Source organism: Coregonus clupeaformis, chromosome 37 (genome assembly GCF_020615455.1).
Source record: "Coregonus clupeaformis isolate EN_2021a chromosome 37, ASM2061545v1, whole genome shotgun sequence".
In the NCBI taxonomy this organism is placed as follows: domain Eukaryota; kingdom Metazoa; phylum Chordata; class Actinopteri; order Salmoniformes; family Salmonidae; genus Coregonus; species Coregonus clupeaformis.
Window position 1 is genome coordinate 31,808,568 of NC_059228.1, and position 19,199 is coordinate 31,827,766.

Consider the following 19,199-nt stretch of genomic DNA (forward strand, 5'->3'; position numbering starts at 1 on the left):
TGAAAGTCACTGAGCTCTTCAGTAAGGCCATTCTACTGCCAATGTTTGTCTATGGAGATTGCATGGCAGTGTGCTTGATTTTATACACCTGTCAGCAACGGGTGTGGCTGAAATAGCCGAATCCACTCATTTGAAGGGGTGTCCACATATGTTTGAATATCCAGTGCATTCGGAATGTATTCAAACCCCTTGAATTTTCCACATTTTGTTACATTACTGCCTTTATCTAAAATTTATTAAATTAGTTTTTCCCTCATCAATCTACACACAATACCCCATAATGACAAAGTGTAAACAGCTTTTTAAACATTTTTGTAAATCTATTACAAATAAAAAACAGAAATACCTTATTTAAATAAGTATTCAGACCCTTTGCTATGAGACTCAAAATTGAGGTCTGGTGCATTCTGTTTCCATTCATCATCCTTGAGATGTTTCTGCAACTTGATTGGAGTCCTGCTGTGGTAAATTCAATTGATTGGACATGATATGGAAAGGCACACACATGTCTGTATAAGGTCCCACAGTTGACAGTGCATATCAGAGCAAAAACCAAGCCATGAGGTCGAAGACATTGTCCGTGGAGCTCCGAGACAGGATTGTGTCGATGCACAAATCTGGGGAAGGGTACCAAAACATTTCTGCAGCATTGAAGGTCCTCAAGAACACAGTGGCCGCCATCATTCTTAAATGGAAGAAGTTTGGAAACACCGAGACAGTGGCCCTTACTAGTCTATTGATGTTAAGGAAAATGTCAGGGCTGCAGCTGTCCAAAACTTCAATAAGGGATGGGAATTCCAGACCTCCCCCTACTTTCCGATGCAGTTTCTGAATAGCACGATTAATTCAGCATCCTCAACAGAGACATGATAGTGATCACATGGGACCAGCAGTGATTCTTTCAGTGTAAAAGTCCTAGACCCTAGCAGAGAGGCCGCTGCTGCTCTCATTATTCCATATTGATACTTCTGGAACCGGGTGTGTAGATCAGTCAGCTGTCTGTTTGTCTATCTGTCTGTCTGTCTGTCTGTCCAGGATGTCAACTCACAGCTGTCTGTCCAGGATGTCAACCCACAGCTGTCTGTCCAGGATGACAACCCACAGCTGTCTGTCCAGGATGTCAACCCACAGCTGTCTGTCCAGGATGTCAACCCACAGCTGTCTGTCCAGGATGTCAACCCACAGCTGTCTGTCCAGGTTGTCAACCCACAGCTGTCTGTCCAGGACGTCAACCCACAGCTCACTGTCCAGGATATCAACCCACAGCTGTCTGTCTGTCCAGGATGTCAACCCAGATCTGTCTGTCTGTCCAGGATGTCAACCCAGATCTGTCTGTCTGTCCAGGATGTCAACCCAGATCTGTCTGTCCGTCCAGGATGTCAACCCACAGGTGTCTGTCTGTCCAGTAGGTCAACCCACAGCTGTCTGTCTATCCGGAATATATACTATATCCTACCTGCCGTAGTATTAATGTTCCAAGATGGCATAGCAGTGCGGTCGTGTTTTCTGTAGTGTCCTCATGTAAATAGCCAGTTTTTTGTTTTTTTTGTCTTTTTCGTATATATTTCTCAATCTCACTTTCCATCCTTTAACTAAATATACTTTCCTGCAACCCGCCTCACCCAATGTGGAACGGATTCTATTATTTCTTCATACATTTTTATCCAGAACCTCTGGCTGAAACTAGCCAGCTAGCCAGCTAACTAGCTACTTGCTATTAGCCACCATTAGCGGTCTTCACCATTGTCCGTGGCCGTGGCCTACACTCCCTACCAGCCAGCTCTAGCCTGGACAATTATCGGCCAGTCCGCACAGTCTGCACATCGCGCTATCGAGCCAGAGTATATTGGATTTTCTACCGGAATCACTGAATCACTGGACCTTAACACCGGATCATCGCAACTAGCTAGCAGCAACCAAATGGCTGTTGTCGTTGTTGGCTAATCACCACTAATCACCACTGTCCTGAAGCTAACCCCAGTTAGCCTTGAGCCAGGCCCATCTCCCAGCTATCTACCTCTCTGTCAACCGGACGGGACCTCCTAGTGTTGACACGGAGCCCCGCCGATCCATCACGACTGGTCTGCCGACGTAATCGTCTGATGTGGTTTCAACAGGCTTCCCGTTGCGACGACCATGAAGATCCATCTGCTAGCCCCGGCCCGCTAGCACACGCAATCAACAGCCGTGCCTCCTGCTCGCCTGTAGCGTAGCAGCCACTGAACTGCTCCCGGACTTACTTATTGCTGTTCACTGGACCTTATGATCGTTCAGCTACACAGCTGATGCCTGCTGGACTGTTCCTTTATATGGTACCCCATCCTGTTGATCTGTTTAGCCTCAGCTCAAACTTTCGTTGCCATTACCAGCTGTTGTCTTAGCTCTCTCGAATAACACCTGTGACTGCTTTATGCCTCTCTCCCATGTCAATATGCCTTGCCTATTGCTGTTTCGGTTAGTTCTAACTGTACTTTTTCAATGTAGAGCCCCCAGTCCTGCTCAACCTGTCTCAGATAGATCCTTTGTCCCACCCCCCACACACAGAGACCGGCTCAATCGGTGCCTCCAGTGATGCTATCTCTTTCATCTTTACCCAACGCTTAGGTTTACCTCCACTGTACTCATATCCTTCAATTTCCTTGTTTGTACATAATGCCCTGAATCTATTCTACAACGCACGTAAATCGGCCCCTTTTTTTCTCTGTACCCAACACACTAGAAGACCAGTTCTTAAAGCCTTTAGCCGTATCCTTATTCTACTCCTCCTCTGTTCCTCTGGTGATGTAGAGGTTAACCCAGGCCATGTAGCCCCCAGTATCACTCCTGCTCCCCAGGCGCTATCATTTGTTGACTTCTGTAATCGCAAAAGCCTTGGTTTCTTGCATGTTAACATCAGAAGACTCCTCCCTAAGTTTGAGTTATTCACTGCGTTAGCACACTCAGCCAACCCTGATGTTCTAGCAGTGTTTGAATCCTGGCTTAGGAAGGCCACCAAAGATTCTGAAATGTCCATTCCCAACTACAACATTTTCCATCTAGATAGAACTGCCAAAGTGGGCGGAGTTGCAATCTACTGTAGAGATAGCCTGCAGAGCTCTATCATACTATCCAGGTCTGTGCCCAAACAGTTTGAGCTTCTACTTCTAAAAATCCACCTTTCCAGAAATAAGTCTCTCACTGTTGCCGCTTGCTACAGACCCCCCTCAGCCCCCAGTTGTGCCCTGAACACCATATGTGAATTGATTGCCCCCCCATCTATCCTCAGAGTTCGTATTGCTTGGTGACCTAAACTGGGATATGCTTAACACCCCGGCAGTCCTACAATCTAAACTAGATGCCCTCAATCTCACACAAATTATCAAGGAACCTACCAGTTACAACCCTAAATATGTTAACATGGGCACCCTCATAGATATCATCCTGACTAATTGACCCTCTAAATACACCTCCGCTGTCTTCAACCAGGATCTCAAGAATCACTGCCTTATTGCCTGCGTCTGTAATGGGTCCGCGGTCAAACAACCACCCTTCATCACTGTCAAACGCTCCCTAAAACACTTCAGCAAGCAGGTCTTTCTAATTGACCTGGCCCGGGTATCCTGGATGGATATTGACCTCATTCCGTCAGTAGAGGATGCCTGGTTGTTCTTTAAAAGTGCTTTCGACTCCATCTTAAATAAGCATGCCCCATTCAAAAAATTCAGAACTAAGAACAGATATAGCCCCTGGTTCACCCCAGACTTGACTGCCAGCACAAAAACATCCTGTGGCGTATGGTATTAGAATCGAACAGCCCCTGCGATATGCAACTTTTCAGGGAAGTCAGGAACCAATATACACAATCAGTTAGGAAAGCAAAGGCTAACTTTTTCAAACAAAAATTTGCATACTGTAGCACTAAGATTTGGGACACTGTAAAGTCCATGGAGAATAGGAGCACCTCCTCCCAGCTGCCCACTGCACTGAGGCTAGGAAACACTGTCACTACCAATAAATCTACGATAATCGAAAATTTCAACAAGCATTTTGCTACGGCTGGCCATGATTTCCACCTGGCTACCCCTACCCCGGCCACCAGCTCTGCACCCTCTGCTGCAACTTGCCCATGCCCCCCCGCTTCTCCTACACCCAAATTCAGATAGCTGATGTTCTGAAAGAGCTGCAAAATCTGGACCCCTACAAATCAGCTGGCCTAGACAATCTGGACCCTTTCTTTCTAAAATCAGCTGCCAAAATTGTTGCAACCCCTTTCACCAGCCTGTTCAACCTCTCTTTCGTATCGTCTGAGATCCCCAGAGATTGGAAAGCTGCCGTGGTCTTCAAATGGGGAGACACTCTAGATCCAAACTGTTACAGACCTATATCCATCCTGCCCTGCCTTTCAAAAGTATTTGAAAGCCAAGTTAACAAACAGATCACCGACCATTTAGAATCCCACCGTACCTTCTCCGCTATGCAATCTGGTTCCGAGCTGGTCATGGGTGCACCTCAGTCACGCTCAAGGTCCTAAACAATATAATAACTGCGATCGATAAAAGACAGTACTGTGCAGCCATCTTCATTGACCTGGCCAAGGCTTTTGACTCTGTCAATCACTGCATTCTTATTGGCAGACTAAATAGCCTTGGTTTCTCAAATGACTGCCTCGCCTGGTTCACCAACTACTTCTCAGATAGAGTTCAATGTGTCAAATCGGAGGGCCTGTTGTATGGACCTCTGGCAGTCTCTATGGGGGTGCCACAGGGTTCAATTCTCGGGCCGACTCTATTCTCTGTGTATATCAATGATGTCGCTCTTGCTGCTGGTGACTCTCAGATCCACCTCTACGCAAATGACACCATTTTACATACATCTGGCCCTTCATTGAACACTGTGTTAACAAACCTCCAAACGAGCTTAAATGCCATACAACACTCCTTCAGTGGCCTCCAACTGCTCTTAAACGCTAGTAAAACTAAATGCATGCTCTTCAATCGAACGCTGCTTGCACCCGCATGCCCAACTAGAATCACTACTCTCGGCGGCTCTGACTTAGAATACCTAGGTGTCTGGTTAGACTGTAAACTCTCCTTCCAGACTCACATTAAGCATCTCCAATCCAAAGTTAAATCTAGAATCGGCTTCCTATTTCGCAACAAAGCCTCCTTCACTCATGCTGCTAAACCTGCCCTCGTAAAACGGACTATCCTACCGATCCTTGACATCGGCGATGTTATTTACAAAATAGCTTCCAACACTCAACTCAGAAAATTGGATGTAGTCTATCACAGTGCTATCCGTTTTGTCACCAAAGCCCCATTTACTACCCACCATTGTGACCTGTACGCTCTCGTTGGCTGGCCCTCACTACATATTCGTCGCCAAACCCACTGGCTCCAAGTCATCTATAAATCCCTTCTAGGCAAATCCCCGCCTTATCTTAGCTCATTGGTCACCATAGCAACACCCACCCATAGTATGTGTTCCAGCAAGTATATCTCACTGGTCATCCCCAAAGCCAACACCTCCTTTGGTCGCCATTCCTTCCAGTTCTCTGCTGCAAATGACTGGAATGAACTGCAAAAATCTCTGAAGCTGGAAACTCTTATCTCCCTCACTAACTTTAAGCATCAGTTGTCAGAGCAGCTTACCGATCACTGCACCTGTGCACAGCCCATCTGTAATTAGCCCACCCAACTACCTCATCCACATATTGTTATTTACATGGTTATTTATTTTGCTCATTTGCACCCCAGTATCTCTATTTGCACATCATCTTCTGCACATCTATCACTCTAGTGTTAATACTAAATTATAATTGTAATTATTTTGCACTATGGCCTATTTATTGCCTTACCTCCATAACTTACTACATTTGCACACACTGTATATAGATTTTCTATTGTGTTATTGACTGTACGTTTTGTTTATCCCATGTGTAACGCTGTGTTGTTTTTGTTTTTTCCACACTGCTTTGCTTTATCTTGGCCAGGTCGCAGTTATAAATGAGAACTTGTTCTCAACTGGCTTACCTGGTCAAATAAAGGTGAAATAAAAAATAAAAATATGGCTTTGAACATATACAGAAACACCTCCCCAATAGGCATTCCTGTATTTCCTGTAGATGTTATATCCTTGTATTGCTACTGCAGTATCATCAAAGGAATTATCTAAGTGAGTTTCAGAGATGGCCAGTATATATTATTTATTATATATATATATATATATATATACATTCTTAGCCCTTTCCTGGGTAGATAGACATGGAGAAAAAAATAAGTATAATAAAATAAAACATGTTTGAATCAGACAGTTGTGAGTGTTAGTTGATTTAGAGTTGAAGCTATTGACCCTGAAGCTTGGCTGTCTCACTCCTCCCAGGCTTTTGGGAGGGAGGGAGGGAGGGTGGGCTTATGCCTAGATGGGATAAAGTTATTTCCGCCTCTTCTTGAAGGAGATGTTGGTTCCTCTCAAGTTCTTGGCTCTCTCCAGACCATCCTTGAACCTTAGGAACTTGACCACTATCGGCCTGGGTCTGTTACCATGGTTACAGGTTATCCAGACCTTTGTTCTCCACCTCAATCTTTCTATGATCCATCTGCAGCATTTGGTGAAATGTTTTCCTACTTTCTCCTCAAACTCTGTCCAGGTCTCATTTTGGAGAATCTGGTATGCCATCCACAACAAGGTTATTCCTCCTGGATTTTCCCTCTAGTTAGTCTGTTTTCACAGTCATCTGTAATAATGATTCACAGACAGTTCTGACATCAGTTACATTTTAGTCATTTTGCAGACGCTCTTATCCAGAGCGACTTACAGTTAGTGAGTGCATACATTTTTCATACTGCCCCCCCGTGGGAATCGAACCCACAACCCTGGCGTTGCAAGCACCATGCTCTACCAACTGAGCTACAGGAGGCCTGTGATTTCGCGTGGACATAAAGTTTGTTGTCATCTTGCTGCAAGTCTCTTTCAGGACATCCCCGTCTCCCTGGGAGAACTGCTAACTGTTCTTAAGGCCCTGGACCTCTCTGGTCAGATCGTTCATTATTTTGTTAGTTGAGTCAAGTTGAGTATTTGGACAAAGCTATTGAAGCTATTTTCCTGTTGCTGTAACAAAGATCACACACCTGTGATAGCGAAAACACTGTCCTCTCCATTATTTAACATTTTAGTCATTTAGCAGACGCTCTTATCCAGTGAATACATATTTTTTTAATACTGGCCCCCCGTGGGAATCAAACCCACAACCCTGGCGTTGCAAACACCATGCTCTATCAACTGAGCTACATCCCTGCCGGCCTTTCCCTCCCCTACCCTGGACGACACTGGGCCAATTGTGCGCCACCCATGAGTTATCCCCGTCGCGGCCGGCTGCGACAGAGCCTGGATTCGAACCAGGATCTCTAGTGGCACAGTTAGCACTACGATGCAGTGCCTTAGACCACTGCGCCACTCAGTAGTCTTTAACTTTGGGCAGTATGATGGTAGCAACGTAGGCTGATAGAAATAAACAGTACCATATCATTAACCAATTAGATCCCAGTAACCTCTTACTGCATTTTATATATATATACACACACACACTGAGTGTACAAAACATTAAGAACACCTTCCTAATGTTGAGTTGCGCTGGCCCATATTAACTCCAATTCTTCCCACAGTTGTGTCAAGTTGGCTGGATGTCCTTTGGGTGGTGGACAATTGTTGATACACACGGGAAACCGTTGAGTGTGAAAAACCCAGCAGCGTTGCAGTGGTGCGCCTGGCACATACTCCCATACCCCTGTTCAAAAGCACTTAAATATTTTGTCTTGCTCAATCACCCTCTGAATGGCACACATACACAATCCATGTCTCAAGGCTTACAAATCCTTCTTTAACCTGTCTCCTCCCCTTCATCTACACTGACTGAAGTGGACATATTTTGCAAATAAATTCATTAAAAATCCTACAATGTGATTTTCTGGAGAAAAAAAATCTCATTTTGTCTGTCATAGTTGACGTGTACCTATGATGAAAATTACAGGCCTCTCTCATCTTTTTAAGTGGGAGAACTTGCACAATTCGTGGCTGACTAAATACTTTTTTCCCCCACTGTACACAATCCATGTCTCAAGGCTTACAAATCCTTCTTTAACCTGTCTCCTCCCCTTCATCTACACTGACTGAAGTGGATTTACTGTAACAAGTGACATCAATAAGGCATCATAGCTTTCACCTGGATTCACCTGGTCCGTTTATGTCATGGAAAGAGCAGGTGTTCTTAATGTTTTGTACTCTCAGTATATATACATATATCATACCCTTTGACTTATCACACATTTAGTTTTTACAACTTGAATTCAAAATTGATTAAATAGATGTTCTTCTCCCACATCTACACACGATACCCCATAATGACAAAGTGAAAACATGTTTTTAGACATTTTTGCAAATGTATTGAAAGTGAAATACAGAAATATCTGTATTCACACCCCTGAGTCAATACTTTGTAGAAGCTCCTTTGGCAGCGATTACGTCTGAGAGTCTTTCTGGGTAAGCCTCTAAGAGCTTCCCACACCTGGATTGTACAATATTTGCACATTATTATTTTCCAAATTCTTCAAACTCTGTCAAATTGGTTGTTGATCATCGCTAGACAATTATTTCCAGGTCTTGCCAAAGATTTGAGTAGATGTAAGACAAAACTGTATCTAGGCCACTCAGGAACATTCAATTTCGTCTTGGTAAGCAACTCAAGTGTATATTTGGCATTGTGTTTTAGGTTACTGTCCTGCTGAAAGGTGAATTAGTCTTCCAGAGTCTGGTGGAAACTGAACCAGGTTTTCCTCTAGGATATTCCTGTGCTTATCTCTATTCTGTTTATTTTTAGCCAAAAAAACTCCCCCTAGTCCTTGCCGATAACAAGCACACCCATAACATGATGCCGCCACCACTATGCTTGACAATATGAAGAGTGGTACTCAGTGATGTGTTGTGTTGCCCCAAACATGGCGCTTTATATTCAGGACCAGAAGTTCATTTCTTAGCTACATTTTCTGAAGTTTTACTTTAGTGCCTTATTCCAAACAAGACACATGTTTTGGAATATTTGTATTCTTTACAAGCTTCCTTCGTTTCATTCTGTCATTTAATCCTACCCCTCAGCCACCCTGAGCCCATCCCACCTATCACCATTGACCACCCTCATTTGGTTTCCATGTGCCATATATATATATTTTCAATTGTGCTATGATGTTTTATATACATTTTGAACCTCTCTGATCGTATAGCATCCACAGATTATGAGCCAAAGATGAAAACCTTTCCTACGAGTATTATTATATTATTTATTGACTGACTATGGCTTTCCAAATTGTCCAACCATGCTATTTGAAAAGGTACATTTTAAGTGAATGTTGTGATTTTTTAAACCATTCCTGAACCTGTGACCAGAAACAAGTTACATAGAGGCAGTACCTGAATAAATGATCTGTCACGTCTCCTCCCGTTGCTCCCCTCCGACGCTCTGATTCGCCGGTCTACTGAGCCACCAGTCTGAGCGCACCACCTCGGCAAACACAGGAATGGAAACCCAACGCACCCTATTCCCCTCCAGCGCACCTGCACCTCATCATCTCATCACCACCCCTATTTAGCCCTGGACTGTTCGTTCATTGTTGTGTGTGATTGTTAGTGTTGTGTCGTTTACTCTCTATTTGTTATTCTCTTTCTCATTATTAAGTAAACCTTTACCTTGTTAATTCCTGCGTCTGCAACCTGCCTCTTCGTATACTCAGTACTCATCACAGAATTACACACCACTCAAGAAAGTGGATGCAGCAGGAGTTTCCCAGTGCCTGGACCAGCACCAGCAGCAGCTTGCCCAGTTGAACGCCGCCATGCAGGAAGTGCTCCAAACACTGCATAATCTGCCCAGCGCTCCGGTTCCACCTCAGGGAGATGTGAGTGCACCCAATCCACCTGTTCCTGTGCTATCACCCACTTCGGAGGGACCCCTCGCCCTACCGGAGCGCCATGACGGTAAAACAACTAAATGTAGCGGCTTCCTGCTACAGGTTTCACTTTATCTGGCGCGACGGCATATAAGGCCAGGATAGTACTGGTGTATTCGCTACTTAAAGAAAGGCGCTGGATTTGACCACAGCTGTCTGGGAAGGAGGTGAGGCCGTGGCGCTTCCCTACTCCACCTTCCTCGCTCGGTTCAGGGCGGCGTTTGATCATCCCACGGAGGGAAAGGACGGGGGTGAGCGTCTCCTCCAGCTACAACAGAGAGAGGGACCCGTGTCCGAGTGCGCTCTGAGCTTTCGCACGGTGGCGGCGTCTTCCGGCTGGAATGAGCGTGCTCTGCGCACAGCCTTCAGGAGAGGCTCACGGGAGGACATCAAGACGGAACTCACTCGGGATGACGAGATGGACCTTGATACCCTCATCGCTACGTCCATCCATCTTGACAACATGTTGAGAGACAGACGGCATTCTCAACACCTCCCGGAGCCTCGACGCTCACCCCATCTGAGCTATGGAAGCCGCCCTGCCTCCGAGTCCTCACCCATGGAGGTGGGCAGCACCCCCTACACCATCATGGACCACAGATCTCTTGCCTGTGCTACTTGTACTCCCTATCTAGGCGGTATGACTCCCGTAGCCGCTCTGTGAGTGTCACGTCATCTCCTATCACACAACCATTGTTTTTACTTCCCATAACAGTGACTAAGTTATTCCTTCTCTTCCATTTCCACTGCAGTGATAGATTCCGGATCAGCGGGAAACCTTATAGATAGGGAGCTGGTCTCTGAATGGGGGTTGCCCACCGTGCCACTGCCTTCTCCGCAACACTTCACCTCGCTGGACAATAAACCACTTGGGTCAGGGATCATTATGCACATCACTCTCCCCATCACCATTCCTACACTACCAGAGCACCACGAGGAGCAATCATTACTCATCGTCACGTCAGCCTTTCACTGGATCGTCTTGGGATTGCCCTGGCTCAGACTACACAACCCCACCATCAATTGGATCACCAAGGGGATCACAGCCTGGTCCACCTCATGCCGGAAGACGTGCCTGCTGGTGGTTTGTTGTTCCACGTTAGTGGAGAGTCCGGAGTCCGCCCTCCAGCCCAACATTCCACGTGAGTACGCAGATCTCTCCGATGTCTTCTCTTCATCAACGGCTTTGTGTCTCCCCCCTCACAGGCTTGGGTCTGCGCCATTGACCTTCTGGAGGGACAACACCCCCCGAAGAGTCACATTTACTCCCTCTCCATAGCGACGACTGAGGCTATGGAGAAGTATGTGGCGGAGACCCTGAAACAGCGGTTCATCAGACGCTCTATCTCTTCTGCCTTCGACAGCTTCTTCTTCGTGGCCAAAAAAGATGAGGAGGACTGAGGCCGTGCATTGACTACAGCGGGCTTAACGCAGTCACAACCAAGTACCGGTACCCCGTCCCTCTGGTTCCGTCAGCCATCGAGCAGCTACGAGGGGTCCGGCACTTTACCAAGTTGGACATGAGGAATGCCTACAACCTGATCCGAATCCAGGAAGGAGACGATTGGAAGACAGCATTCAGCACTACCTCAGGCCAGTATGAATACTAAGTCATGCCCTACGGCCTCTCCAATGCACTTTATATCTTCCTGTCCTTCGTCAATGACGTGTTCCGAGACATGCTGAGTAGACAGGTGGTGGTGTACATCGACAATATCCTTATCTACTCGGCTACGTTCGAGGAGCACGTCGGGGATGTCAGAGCTGTCCTACTCCGCCTCCGGGAACACAGCCTGTTGGTGAAGGGGGAGAAATGCGAATTCCACCAACAGGCCATCTCCTTACTGGATTCGGATCAGTCCTCAGGGGGTGTTCATGGAAAGAGTGAAGACGGACGCCGTCAGGTCATGGCCACTCCCCACCACCATCAAGGAACTACAGAGCTTCCTGGGCTTCACCAATATCTGTCGGTGGTGGTCCTCACTCTGGAGGAATGGAGACACTGGCTGGAGGGCGCAGTCCATCCAATCCGGATTCTTACTGACCACCAGAATTTGGAGAACATACGGGCAGCGAAATGGATGAACTCTCGTCAAGCCAGGTGGCCCCAATTTCTTTCTCGCTTTCAATTAATTCTGTCCTACCGACCAGCATCCCAGAATGTAAAAACCGACGCACTCTCCATGATGCACCATACCGGAAAGAGGAAGGACTTGGGGGTCCTATCCTGCCCTCGTCTCTCATCTTTGCACCTGTCATTTGGGATGTGGATGAAGACATCCCCCTGGTGGCTCAAGAGGACCCAGCGCCTGCCAGGTCGCTGAGGTCTTGTTCCAACAGGTCTTCCAGCACTATGGACTTCCGGAGGACATCGTCTTGGACCGTGGCCCCCAATTCACCTCCCGAGTGTGGAAAGCTTTCCTGGAGAAGATCGGGGCCACAGGCCAGCCTCACTTCCGAGTATAGGCCTCAGTCAAATGGGCAGGTGGAGCGTATGAACCAGGAGCTGGGAAGGTTTCTTCGTTGCCACTGTCAGGACCGGCATGGTGAGTGGGCGAAGTTTCTTCCCTCGGCAGAATATGCCCAGAACTCCCTCGTTCACTCCTCCACCCACTCCCTTCTAGTGCGTCCTGGGGTACCAGCGGGCACCAGCAGCGATGCGTGAGAGGGCGAAGTTGGGCCATGTCCGTCTCCAGATGGCCATTAGTCGGCAGAAGGACCAAGCTGACTGCCACCGCAGTGAGGCCTCTGTATTCCAGCCTGGTGATCGCGTCTGGCTTTCCAATCGAAACCTTCCTCTCCGCCTGCCGAGAAACTGAGCCCCCGGTTTGTGGGGACGTTTAAGGTCCTCCGGCGGCTTAATGAGGTGTCGTAACGGCTGCTCCTTCCCCCTCACTACCGTTTCTCACCTACTTTTTATGTGTTTCTCCCTAGGCCGGTGGTTCCTGGTCCTCTGGCGGATGCCGTCCCCCGGGGTACGCCCCCTCCGCCCCTGAACATTGAAGGGAGTCCGGCGTATGCTGTGAGGGATCTTATGGACTCCAGGTTCCGTGGGGGACAGCTCCATTACCTGGTGGACTGGGAGGGGTATGGCCCTGAGGAGAGGAGCTGGGTTCCGGCTGGGGACTTTCTGGACCCCAACCTAATTCAGGACTTCCACCGTCACCGCCCTGACCGGCCCGCTCCTCATCCTCGGGGTCGTCCTCCTGGCCGGGGGGATTGAATCTGTGTTTGAAATTCACTACTGGACTGAGGGACCTTACAGATAATTAATGTGTGGGTCACATAGATGAGGTAGTCATTCAAAAATCATGTTAAATATTATTATTGTACACAGAGTGAGTCCATGCAGCTTATCATGTGACTTGTTAAGCATATTTTTACTCCTGAACTTATCTAGGCATGCCCTAACTAAGGGTTAAATACTTATTGACTCAAGACATTTCAGATGTTCTTTTTTAATTAATTTGTAAACATTTAAAGAGAAAAATAATTCCACATTGACCATTATTGCTTATTGTGTGTAGGCCAGTGACACACAATCTACATTTTTTATTTTAAATTTAGGCTTTAACACAAAATGTGGAAAAAGTCAAGGGTTGTGAATACTTTCTGAAGGCATTGTATATGTACATATCTACCTCAACTACCTTGTACCCCAACACATCAACTCGGTACTGCTACCCCGTTTATACAGCCAAGTGATCGTTACCCATTGTGTATTTATTATTACTTTTATTATTGCTGTGTTATTACTTTTCTATTATTTCTCTATTGTCTTTCTCTCTGCATTGTTGGGAAGGGCCCGTAAGCGTTTCACTGTTAGTCTACACCTGTTGTTGACCAACCTTATGACGAAAAACATTTAAATTGATTTTATTTTATGATTTAGCGAGTACCGCTTCCTCTTGATTTGGCTCACACCGAGGCTCAAACTCGGGACCTCTGCCTTGCTAGCACTCCTGAAGCGTCTTATACAGTACCAGTCGGTGCCACGCGAAAGCTAGCAATTCTATACTATGCTACTTCAGGCTGAGGAGTAAGTTTCACACATACCCATGTGCTACACTAACTGTTGATATGTTACATGTCAGGAGGTTATACAAGGACTTGACTTTTCTGCAATTTTCTGCAATGCCATTTCTCCAATAATCTCTCAGTTAAAGACAATACAGCAACATTATACTGTATACCAGCAGACACTATACAGTCTATTACTTGTATAACAGACAGGAAGGAGAGGAATAAAGGTGTATGTTTCAGGATTAACTACTCATGGTGTGATTGTGGTAATGTGCTACTCAAGTCCTTTTGTTCACCTGACATAGAATACCTCACAATCAAATGCAGACCGCATTACCTCCCGAGACAACTCTCTTCGGTCATTGTCACAGCCCTGTATATTTCACGACGGCTCTCAAGGAACTACACTGGACTTTGTAAAAACTGGAAACCGCATATCACGAGGCCACATTTATTGTAGCTGGGGACTTGAGTAAAGCTAATCTGAGGAAAACAATACCAAAGTTTTACCAACACATTGCCTGTGCTACTTGTACATCAAAAAACTGTCGACCATTGCTACTCTCCCTTCCGGGACGGCTACAAGGCCCTCCCCTGCCCTCCCTTCGGCAAATCAGATCACACCTCCATTCTGATCCTCCCTTCCTATAGGCAGAAAATCTAACAGGAAGCACTCATGGTAAGGACTGTTTCATTTACCAAGAAAAGCAAAACACTAATTTAAAATCCATAATACGTGATAAAAATAGAATACAGAACACTTGAAACATTACAGGACATTTTTCATGATGGAAATTGAAATGTTAAAATGTGATTGTAAAAATGAGAATTTTGAGGAAAACCATTTAACAGCTACATTTATAATACAGTCTGATAGCAGTGGGTATATTGACGTTTCGCAGGTGGTTTGTACGGGCAGTTATACAGGGCAGTTGGTGGCTGTTTCTCAGGAACCTGGTGGTGCAGTTACCTCTTTTTGGAGAGAGCAGGTCATTCAGTGGATGGTCAAGAGTGTGCATGTCCTTCACCAGGTGTACTGCAGCCTGCTCTCCCCTGCTCTGCAGTGACGGGAGCTGTGGTTGGACTGCTCTACCTCCAGAAATGATCTTCAAGGCCCTCCTCTGCACCCTGTCTAATTGGGCCAACTTCTTTTTAATGCATCTCACTAACAGCACTCCACCGTATTCCAGACAAGGCCTGACCAGTGTAGCGTATACTGTGATCAGATCTTCAGTGGGTAGGCCATTTCTGGCAAAAACAGTCAACAATTGCAGGCGTTTTGAGGCCTCCCTCATTGACTGCTTCATGTGCAGTGGATTTGGAAAGTTTTCAGAACCCTTGACTTCATACTTTGTTGAAGCACCTTTGGCAGTGATTACAGCCTTGAGTCTTCTTGGGTATGATGCTACAAGCTTGACACACCCGTATTTGGGAAGTTTCTCCCATTCCGCTCTGCAGATCATCTCAAGCTCTGTCAGGTTGGATGGGGAGCGTCGCTGCACAGCTATTTTCAGGTCTCTCCAGAGATGTTCGATCGGGTTCAAATCCGGGATCTGGTTGGGCCATTGAGGGCCATTCAGAGTCCTGAGGCCACTCCTGGGTTGTCTTGTTTGTGTGTTTAGGGTCGTTGTCCTGTTGGAAGGTGAACCTTCACCCCAGTCTGAGGTCCTGAGTGCTCTGGAGCAGGTTTTCATCAAGGATCTGTCTGTACTTTGCTCCATTCATCTTTCCCACAATATTGACTAGTGTCCCTGCTGATGAAAAACATCCCCACAGCATGATGCTGCCATCACCATACTTCACCGTAGGGATGGTGCCAGGTTTCCTCCAGACATGACGCTTGGCATTCAGGCCAAAGAGTTCAATCTTGGTTTCATCAGACCAGAGAATCTTATTTTTCATGGTCTGAGAGTCGTTTAGGTGCCTTTTGGCAAACTCCAAGCGTGTTTTCATGTGCCTTTTACTGAGGAGTGGCTTCTGTCTGGCTACTCTACCATAAAAGCTTGATTGGTGGAGCGCTGCAGAGACGGTTGTCCTTCTGGAAGGTTCTCCCATCTCCACAGAGGAAGACTGGAGCTCTGTCAGAGTGACCAGCTGGTTCTTGGTCACCATCCTGACCAAGGCCCTTCTCCACCGATTGCTCAGTTCAGCCCGGCGGCCAGCTCTAGGAAGAGTTTTGGTGGTTCCAAACTTCTTCCATTTAAGAATGATGGAGGCCACTGTGTTCTTGGGGACCTTCAATGCTGCAGACGTTTTTTGGTACCCTTCCCCAGATCTGTGCCTCGACACAATCCTGTCTCGGAGCTCTACGGACAATTACTTCGACCTAATGACATGGTTTTTGCTCTGACATGCACGGTCAACTGTGGGACCTTATATAGACATGTGTGTGCCTTTCCAAATCATGTCCAATCAATTGAATTTTCCAAATATGGACTCCAATCAAGTTGTAGAAACATCTCAAGGATGATCAATGGAAACAGAATGCACCTGAGCTGAATCCATTTTAGAATAAGGCTGTAATGTGGAAAAAGTCAAGTGGTCTGAATACTTTCCGAATGCACTGTATGTTTCACCACTGAGGTTAGAGTCTAGATGAAAATCAAGATACTTGGTTGTTGTTACCACTGGTACTTCCTGTCCTCCTAGGATTAGTGGTGCAGGTTGTGGATGGTCTCTAGAAAAACATATCCCAATTTCCACAGACTTTTTCCCATTCAGGAGCATGTTGTTGGATGTGGCCCACTCTTTCCGCTGCTTTGTCTCCAAGCCCATGGAAGAGTCCTCTTGGATGCTGGTTAATGGTATGGCTCGGGACAGCCCTACATCGTCTGCATACCCAGTGTCCAGAGTGTCACTGAAGACAACTTTTCAGGTGTACATGTGAAGGAGAAAACAGATATGGTGAAACCACGCCCCCTTGTGGCACACCAGAGGTGACCTCTGACCTAAATGTGTCATTTGCCATCACCCTCTGCCTCTGCCTCTGGCGGTGTAGCTGTAGATCCAGGCTAGTAACCTTGGACACAATTCAATGTCAGACAGATGTTGCAGGAACGAGTAGATCACGCAAAGCTTTGGACATATCAGCAAGCAACACCCTCACAATTGTTGGTTTTCTGGAGTCTGTAGCTGTCAGCCAGGAGTGACTGTTCAAAGCTGGTCTGACCAATTGGAATCCATGCTTCAAGATTGTTTTGAAGACGCTGACTGGGATACATTCCGGGTTGCCTCTGCCAATATCATTGACGTATACACTGACACAGTGAGTTCATCCGGAAAGTGCATACGGGATGCTGTTCCTACCATGACGATTAAAACCTATCCAAACCAAAGAACATGGATAGGTGGCAGCATTCGCGCAAAACTGAAAGCATGAACCAACGCATTTAACCACGGCAAGCTGACTGGGAATATGGTTGAATACAAACAGTGCAGTAAGGCTCAGACACAAGACATATGTGGCAGGGACTCCAGACAATCAGGGATTATAAAGGGAACACCAGCCATGTCGAAGACACCGACTTCTTGCTACCGGACAAGCTAAATAACTTATTTGCCTGCTTCGAGGAAAACACAGTGACATCGATGTGGACCACCGATGCTTCCGAGGACTGTGAGCTCTCGTTCTCCATGGCCGACTTGAGTAAGTCATTTAAGCATGTTAACCCTCGCAGGGCATCCCTAGCCGCATCCTCCGAGCATGTGCAGACCAGCTGCCTGGAGTATTTACTAACATATTCAATCTCTCCTATCCCAGTCTGCTGTCCCCACTTTCTTCAAGATGTCCACCATTGTTCCTGTACCCACGACAGTGAAGTTAACAGAACTAAATGACTATTGCACCACAGCACTCACTTCTGTCATCATGAAGTGCTTTGAGAGGTTGGTTAAGGATCATTCCACGGATGATGCAATCGCCATCGCACTGCACACTGCCCTATCCCATCTGGACAAGAGGAATACCTACGTAAGAATGCTGTTAATTGAACACAGCTCAGCCTTCAACACCATAGTACCCTCCAAGCGCATCATTAAGCTTGGGGCCCTGGGTCTGAACCCAGCCCTGTGCAACTGGGTCCTGGACTTCCTGATGGGCTGCCCCCAGGTAGTGAATGTAGGAAACAACACCTCACCTACGCAAATTCTCAACACAGGGGCCACACAAGGGTGCATGCTCAGCCCCCTCCTGTACTCCCTGGCCACGCATGTCTCCATCTCAATCATCAAGTTTGCAGACGACACAATAGTGGTAGGCCTGATTACCAATAACGATGAGAGCCTACAGGGAGGAGGTGAGGGCCCTGGCGGAGAGGTGCCACCTCTTCAACCGCGCCTCTCCAACCTCAGGAGGCTGAAGAAATTTGGCTTGGCCCCTAAGAGCCTCACAAACCTTTACAGATGCACCATTGAGAGCATTTTGTCGGGCTGTATCACCGCCTGGTACGGCAACTGAAAGGTCCGCAACCGCAGGGCTCTCCAGAGGGTGGTGCAGTCTGCCCAACGTATCACCGGGGACACGCTGTCTGCCCTCCAGGACATCTACAGCACCGGGTGCCACAGGAAGGCAAAGAAGATCATCAAGGACCTCAGCCACCCGAGCCACGGCCTGTTCACCCTGCTCCCATCCTGAAGGCGAGATCAGTACAGGTGCATCAAAGCTGGAACCGAGAGACTGAAAAACAGCTTCTATCTCAAGGCCATCAGACTGTTAAATAGTCACCACTAGCTGGCCTACACTCAGTACCCTGCCCTGAACTTTAGTCACTGTCACTAACCGGCTACCACCCGGTTACTCAACCCTGCACCTTAGAGGCTGCTGCCCTATGTACATAGACATGGAACACTGGTCACTTTAATAATGGAACACCGGTCACTTTAATAATGGAACACTGGTCACTTTAATAATGGAACACTGGTCACTTTAATAATGGAACACCGGTCACTTTAATAATGGAACACTGGTCACTTTAATAATGGAACACTGGTCACTTTAATAATGGAACACTGGTCACTTTAATAATGGAACACTGGTCACTTTAATATTGGAACACTGGTCATTTGAATAATGTTTACATGCTGTTTTACTCATTTCATATGTATATACTGTATTCTAGTCAAGGCCATCCTATTTACTGTAACTATTGCTGTACATTTACTATCCTGTCCTACATATTCTTTCAGATATACTACGTATTC